Source organism: Hipposideros armiger, unplaced genomic scaffold (assembly GCF_001890085.2).
Source record: "Hipposideros armiger isolate ML-2016 unplaced genomic scaffold, ASM189008v1 scaffold_79, whole genome shotgun sequence".
Lineage (NCBI taxonomy): Eukaryota > Metazoa > Chordata > Mammalia > Chiroptera > Hipposideridae > Hipposideros > Hipposideros armiger.
In genome coordinates this window covers 1,594,725-1,603,235 of record NW_017731429.1, presented here as the reverse complement: position 1 = coordinate 1,603,235, position 8,511 = coordinate 1,594,725, and the positions used below count along the sequence as shown (strand labels likewise).

Sequence of the window (8,511 nt, the reverse complement as noted above, 5' to 3'; positions counted from 1 at the left end):
AATTTGAAATTAAAAACACATTACCATTTACATTAGCACCCCCCCAAAATGAAATACTTAAGTATAAATCTAACAAAATATGTACATTCTCTAGATGAGGAAAACTACAAAACTCTGAGGAAAGAAATCGAAGAAGAACTCAGTAAGTGGAGAGATTCCATGCTTATGGATAGGAAGATGCAGTGGTGTCAAGATGTCAATTCTTACTAGATCTATAGATTTAGTGCAATTGCATTAAAATCCCAGCAAGTTAGTTCGTGGATGTCAACAAACTGATTCTAATTTTTTTTTGGAATTTTTATAAGAGTTTATTTGAGCCAAACTGATGAGATACGCTGGGGAACAAGATCTCAAATGCTTCTGATTCTGTATTTCATGTGGAGAGGTAGAAGACCCAGAAGAGCCCGTTGAATATTGGAGAAGAACAAAGTTGGAGGACTGGTAGTGTCCAATTTCAAGACTTACTCTAAATCTACAATAATCAAGACAGTGTGGTATTGGCAAAAGAATAGACAAATGGATCAGCGAAACAGATTAGAGCCCAGAAATAGACCCCCATAAATAGTCAACTGATCTTTGACAAAGGAGCAAAGGAAATACAGTGGAGCAAAGATAGTCTACAACAAATGCTAGAACAACTGGACATCCACATGCAAAAAAAAAAATCTATTGTAGATAGACCTTACACCCTTCACAAAAATCAACCTAAAATAGATTATAGAGCTAAATATAAAATACAAAACTATAAAACTCTTAGAAGATAACAGAGAAAATCTGGACCTTGGATATGGCAATATCTGTTTAGATACACCAAAATCATGATCTGTGACAGAAATACTTAATAAGCTGTTAGCACTCACGGAGTAGGGTTCCCTTTTCCTGTTCAAAATAGGTTATTTTCTCTGAGTACACACTAGATCTTTATAGAACTGTAAGCTGTTTTTACTAACAGGTCAAATGAGTGTTCCAAAGTCACAGATTCCGTAGGCAGGAGCGGGCCTTTGGCCTTTGGTCTAGTTAACTCTCGCCCACTCACTGCACAAGAGCAGTGGAGGACCTCACTTCACTGCATAAGCCATCAGGTGACAGTATTTCAGGAGAGATTCTCCATGTTTCTTTGTCTCTTGAACAAGGTGTTCTTCTACCTTCAGGATAAACAGGTTTTAGCCTCTCATTTCTTTTTGGTGTCATAAATCCCTTTGTATGATATGCTCACTGGGTGGATACATACATGCATTCTTTCTGCTCTCTCTCCCCACCCCCGCACCCCCATTTGTCTCTGTAGGGAGAGGTTCTGTAAAATGGGGGACAACAGAAGGAGTCCATTGAGCGCTTCCCAGCTGCAGCTGCTTTCCTCCTAAAATACCTCAAATTGGTGTGCGATTATGAGGGTTACTTTTCATTCCAGGATTACCCAATCTAATCTAGATTACAAATGCCTAATCTTCCTACTGACATTGGCCCTTTTCTTTTTCTGTTTTTCATTTCAGGCGAGATCGAGCGAGTTCAGGGTGGTATGGCCGTAAACTGCTTTTCATTTCAGAAGACCCTCACATTAACTGCACACGCCTTAAGCCACCTAACAAAAGCTAGGATTGAAGTGTTTCTCTTTAGCCCTCGAGTTTATTCCCTGATAATGGAGTTGGGAGGATGGGTAGCCTCATTGTATGCCAACACTCGAGTCTGAAGTTTAGTTGTTTTACAAACTTGAAAGCAGACAAGACCCCAGATAGTGACTTGCGCTAGCTTAAGAAGCAGGGAGTTACTGAAAGAGTATTAGAAAGCTCATAGAGTAATGGGGGTGTGAGAGTCAGACTTGGACATGGCAGCAATCAAGGGACTGTGGAGGGCTGGGCATTGGGAACCCTGACAATTATCATAAAGCAGGATCACGAGGAAAGCGCATCACCTGCAGTGCATATATCCCAGACTTTCCTGTTGTCTCTGTCGCAGGCTCAACAGTCAGGGTCCTTTCAGGAAGAGCGTGTGATAACTGAGCTTGGGTCACATGCCTCTGGGATCTGTTTTCTTCAGCTTTGGTAATGACACGTGGTCACCAGGAATTAGTGCCGCACCAAGATTACACACAGGCTGGATGTGTAAATTCCAAAAGGAAATCTGGGGCCAGCTGAGTGGCTCAGTTGGTTAAGAGCTCGCTCAAGAGTGCGAGCTCTGAGCAACAGGGTCGCCTGTTTGATTCCCCAGCCTGAGCTGAGCTGCCGCTGAGCTCCCAATAGGTGGCACGATGGCTCAGCTAAAAACAAAAAAAGCAAACAAAGAAGGAAATCTGGATGCTCATAGGGCAGCCAAAACAAAACCATTGCCAACCAGAACTGTGTTTTCAATGGACCAGTTGAAATGCAGGAGAAAGGGATTTAGACATAAGGATGGGAGGAAATGGGGAAAAGGATGAAAAAAAAAATGAGAGTAGGTAAAAGAGCAGGAAATATTTCCTTAAGAAAAATTATTTTTTTGGCAAAGGTGCATCTACATACAAGTCATTATGGCTTTTTTTTTGGCTAACATATTTATTTACTTATTTATTTTTTAAGTGAAATAGTCAGTGGGAGAAAGACAAATACCATATGATCTCACTTAGATGTGGAATCCAACAAGATCTTTAAAGCTCTCTGAAAGTTCAGAGCATGGAAAGCACATCTTGGTGACTTAGAAGTATAGTCATCATTCACCACCAGATGGTGCTTTAACATACAGATAGTGTGACCGGGGTTCTGGGGAAGTCCCAAATACCTGCTGTTTACAAAGTGCTTTTGTGTCCCACTCATTCAAGAAATACTGAGTTCCTATTGGAAATGAGAAATGTGAGCTGCGATAACGGACACCGAACCTCCCTGTATAGGTAGGGAGGGCAAGGTTTTAATCAGAGCTGAGACTTGGGCACAAGGACAGGATAGAAATTAGGAGGGGACCTCCAATTTAAAAACCACCAAAGAGGTAGAGAGGTGTGAGAAAGCACAGTGCCTTCTAGGAACTGCATGTGGTGGATTGGGAATGGAGAGAGGGAGAATATTCCAGGTGGAGGGAACAGGATGAGCAAAGGTGGGAAATATGGATGTCTAAGTTTAGATTCAACTATGCTATTTAATAGTTTATCTTGTTGTCTGTCTCATCTCAATTTTTTTTTATTAATAGACTATTTTAGAACGATTTTAGATTTACAGAAAACTTTGAGCAAATAGTTTAGAGGAAATATACATTTTCAACTAATATAAGTCCACCTTCAAATAACACTGTTCCATGTCCCATGTAGTGCAAGTAACTTAGAGTACCCCCAATTCCTTCTTCCCATCCCTTATGGCATTGCTGTCATTCATTTCACTTATCCATATGCTATAATCATCCAATCCAATAGGTTTCTAGCCTATGTAATTTTCCTTTTCCTTGAAGAACTTCTTTTAACATTTTTTTGGAAGGCAGGTCTGCTGGTGAAGAATTCCCTCAGTTTTTGTTTTTCTGAGAAAGTCTTTATTTCTCCTTTACTCTTTTTTTTTAAAAGATTTTATTGGGGAATCAGGGAAGGGGAACAGACAAGTTGCTTTCCTTTTGTTCTTCAGTCTAGTTGTGGAGGATGTCGCTTCACTGGCTCATGTTGGTATTGTGATCATTGTGCTCTTCCCAGGTGAGGCAGACCGGTCGCTGGCCATTGGACAGCCACTCATGGAGGCTCACGCTGGCTGCCGGCCGCTCCGGTGACTTAGAGCAGCCCACTGCAGCCCCACTGCAGCCTATGCTGTTGCCGGTGACTCACGGCAGCCCAGTTCCAGACTGAACTGTTGTTCACCATCTTAGCTATAGAGGACACAGCGTCACTGGCCCTCATATGGGATCTGATCTGGCAGCCCTGCTGCTCAGAGCTTGCACTCCCAAGCCAACTCTTAACCAACACGCCACTCGGCCATTCCTCTCCTTTACGCTTGAAGGATAATTTTGTCATCTCAATTTTGCATCCTATGACTCATACTTGGAAAAGTGAGCTGTCTGTTTAGAATAACTGTTCTGATTCTATCCCACTGCTACCTTGTCCAATTCTTGTTCTTTATCTTCCCCATTTTCTCGTCCTTTCTTTTTCTGTGCTAGAGCTCTGTTGGAACAGACTCATGGCAAAAACAGGTGTTACATTCAAATACTCTGAATTCCAAATGTTTATGGGACACCTACTATTTATTGTCCTTGTGATATGTCAGATACTGTGTTAGCACTTTACATATGTTATCTCATTGAATCCTTAATGCAACCTGGAGTTATTATGATCCCCATTTTACTAACGATGAAACTAAGACTCAGAGAAATTAAGTAGCTTGTCCAAGGTTTCCAGAATAGAAAATCAAAGGCCTAGGGTTTCATTTTTCATGGCTGTTTGTTTGTTTGTTTGTTTTACATCATTCCAGTCTCTGTTCAAGTGTAATCTCGGAGAAGCCTTTCTAAAGTAGCCTCCTCACTCTGTGTCCAATTGTCCTGCCTTATTTTTCATTGTAGTACTTACTATTACATTATTTATATTTTGTTTTCTGTGTCTCCTACTAGACTATGATCTTTGTGAGGGCGGGGTCTTGGCTATGTTGGTTACTGTTTATTAGCCCTCTGCGCAGAGCACAGCCTGCCATGTAATAAGGAGCTCATCAAATTTTTGTTGAAAGATGGACTGTGAAACCCAAGCTCTTAGCTCCTATGGTATCTTGTGTTCTCTAGATAGGATTAAGAAGGTTTTTGTTAAATACCCTGGTATTAAAGATAGTATGCTGCACAAAGCCTGTGCTTGCAATGTGTCAAATAATATGTGCACTGTTGGCCCATACTTTTAAAATTTTAGAGATTAATTTACATACAATAAAATAAATCTTAAGCATGTATGTCTTTTTTACAGATGTATATTCTTGTGTAACCACCACCTAGATCAAGATGCAGAACATTTTCAGCCCCCAAGGAAACTCTGTGGTACCTTCTGGTTGACACCCCATTTTTCAGAGGTGAGTTTTCTAACTTTATTACATAAATTAGTTTGCTGGTTCTTCTGCTTCATATAAATGAATGTATAGTTTTTACTCTTGTGTTTCTCTTCTTTTGCTCGTCATAATATTTTGGAGATTTACCTATGTCGTGCATATCAGTAGTTTTTTTTTATTGTTGTGCCATGTTTCATTGTATAAATATATCATAGTTTGTTTATCCATTCACCTGTTAATGGGCGTTTAGGTTGTTGCCAGTTTCTGGCTGTTAGGAATAAAGCTGCTGTAAACATTCTTGTACAAGTTTTTACAGACATATGCACTTGATATGTTATTTAGGGGAGGTTATATTTAGGAGTGGAATTGCTACATTATAAGGTATGTTTAGCTTCCTTTTCTGAGAAGTGCCTGTTCAACTATTTTTCCATTTTAAAAGATTTCTTATTGACCTGTAAAGTTCTTTGTATATTATGGATACAGTCGTTTATCAGATATATGTATTGCCAATATATACATTCTCCTGGTTTGTGATTTGCCTATTCCATTTCCTACTGATGTGTTTTGATAATAGAAGTTCTTAATTTTAATGAAGTCAGATTTATCAGTTTTGTCTTTTAAGGTTAGTGATTTTTCTATCATGTTTAAGAAATTTGCCTACCCCAAAGTTGTAAAGTTACTGTATGTTTTCTTCTGGGCTTTATTTTTTTAGCTTTTACATTTAGGTCTATGATCCACCTTGAATTAATTTTGGGGTTTGGTGTAAGGTAGGGCTTATTGTTTTCCCATATGAATATGCAGTTGTTGAAGCAACGTTTAATGAAAAGGAATATTGTTTCCCTGCTGAACTGTAGTGATACTTTTGTCATAAACCAAGTGATTCTCTAAATAGAGGTATATTTCTAGACTCTGTTTTGTTACCGTAGTCTATTTTTCTATCCTTGCACCAATACTCCATGGTCTTAATTGCTGTAGCTTTATAGTAAGTCTCGAACTCTGATAGTATAAATCTTCCAACTTTATTCTTCTTTAAGATCAGCTATTTTAGGTTCTTTGCATTTATTTGCGTTGTATAAATTTTAGGTTCATCCTATGAATATCCACCAAATAAATATTCCTGCTGGGCTTTTGATTATGTTTGCCTTAAAACTATACATCAAATTGTGGGAAATTGACATGTTACCAATATTCAGTCTTTTGATTCATAAATATGATATAGCTCTCCATTTATTTAGGTCACCTTTATTTTCTCTCTATAGTACAAACACAGTATTTTGTAGTATTCAGTATTAGCCTTATGGAACTTGTCTTAAATTTGTTCTAGATATTTGATTTTTTGATTCTACTCTAAGTGGTATTTTTAAAATTCCATTTTTTTCCTGATCATTTCTTGCTAGTATATAGAAATATGATTTTTAAAATATGTTGACCTTTTATCTAGAGAGCTTGTTGCTAAATTCACTTATTGATTATAATGGATGATATATTTTCAGATTTTTTGCCCTTATAATCATGTAATATTTAAATAAAAACTGTTTTACTTTTTGTTTCCAATTGTATACCTTGTATTTCTTTTTCTAGTCTTACAGCACCATCTAGGGCCTCCAGCACAATGGTGAATAAAAATTGTGATAGTGGACATCCTCCTCTTGTTTTTGACCTTGGGGAGAAAGCTTTGACTATTTCACCATTGAAAATGATGTAGCTGTAGGGTTTTATTACTATATAACCTTTTTAAGATCAAGGAACTTTCATTTCTACTTTGTTGAGGATTTTTTTTTCTTAAATCGAGAGTGCTTTTTTTATTAAATGTGCTTTCTTTACCTATTGATATGATTGTGTTTTCAACATTAACTTTATTTTGTTAATGTTGTGAATTACACTGATAGAATTATTAAATTTTAAGCTATCCTTTTATTCCTAGGATAAACCTCTCTTGATTATGTAGTATGTATTTTTTTTTTTTTTTATAGCTGAGCTATCCTGCTACCTGTTGGCAGCTCAGCGGCTGCTCAGCTCGGGCTGGGCATCGAACCGCTGTTGCTCAGAGCTCAAACTCTTGAGCGAGCTCTTAACCAACTGAGCCACTCGGCCGGCCCTNCAAAATGTCTTCCTTTCAATATTTCCTTTATCTCCGGGTCAAGAAAGGAGTCACTGGGGGCCAGATCAGGTGAGTAGGGAGGATGTTCTAATACAGTTATTTGTTTACTGGCTAAAAACTCCCTCACAGACAGTGCTGTGTGAGCTGGTGCATTGTTGTGATGCAAGAGTCATGAATTGTTGGCGAAAAGTTTCAGTCGTCTAACTTTTTCACGCAGCCTTTTCAACACTTCCAAATAGTAAACTTGGTTAACTGTTTATCCAGTTGGCACAACTCCATAATGAATAATCCCTCTGATATAAAAAAAAGGTTAGCAACAACGTTGCAACAAGTCCATGAACTTAATTGTCAGACCTCATATATTCTGGATACAAGTCCCTTATGAGGTACATGATTTGCAAATACTTTCTTCCATCCTGTAGGTTGTCTTCATTTTCTTGATGAGAGTATTATTTGCAACACAAAAGTTTTTGATTTTGGTGTACTCCAATTTATCTTTTTTCTTTGGTCACTTATGCTTTTGGTGTCATATCAAAGATGGGTTCTCTGGTGAATTTTATCAAACATTTAAGGAAGAAATTATGCAGGTTATCTACCATCTACTAGAAGATAGAAGCAGAGGGAATACTTCCTAATTCATTTTGAGGCCAGCATCACCCAAATACCAAAACCAGACTAAAACATTACAAGGAAAAGAGCTATATACCAGTATCTCTCATGAACACAGATGCAAAAATTCTCAACAAAGTGTTAGCAAATTGGGTCCAACTATGTATAAAAACAATTATGCACCACAATCAAGTGGGATTTATTCCAGGTATACAAGGCTGGTTTAACATTTGAAAATCAACATAATGCATCACATCAATAGACTAAAGAGTAAAAACCGCATAATTATATCAACTGATGCAGAAAAAATTTTTGACAAAATCCAATATCCATTCATGATAAAAACTCATCAAACTAGGAATAAAAAGGGAACATCCTCAACTTGATAAAAAAACACCTACAAAAAACCTACAGCTAACATCATACTTAATTGTAAGAAACTGGAAGCTTTTCTGCTAAGACCAGGAGCAAGGTAAGGATGTCCCCTCTCACCACTCCTTTTCAACATCATACTGGAAGTCCTAGTTAATGCAGTAAGACGAAAAGGACATAAAAGGTATACTGATTGTGAAAGAAGAAATAAACCTGTGTTTGTTTGCAGATGGCATGCTCATCTATGTAGAAAATCTGAAAGAATTGACCAAAAAAATGGAACTACTAAGTGATTATTTCAAGGTTGCAGGATACAAGGTTAATACACAAAAGTCAATCACTTCCCTATATACTAGCAATGAGCAAGTGGAATTTGAAATTAAAAACACATTACCATTTACATTAGCACCCCCCCAAAATGAAATACTTAAGTATAAATCTAACAAAATATGTACATTCTCTAGA

General features: G+C 37.7%; 1 protein-coding gene across 1 annotated transcript in view; it reads left to right on the top strand.

Moving 5' to 3' along the window:
* CCDC81 (coiled-coil domain containing 81) overlaps window positions 1–8,511 on the top strand; it is a 112,757-nt gene that overhangs the window by 41,746 nt on the left and 62,500 nt on the right. Inside the window, exon 3 of the mRNA XM_019643500.1 lies at window positions 4,886–4,988. The gene's annotated coding sequence lies outside the window, so the exon portion shown is untranslated. The remainder of the gene's footprint in view (window positions 1–4,885; window positions 4,989–8,511) is intronic.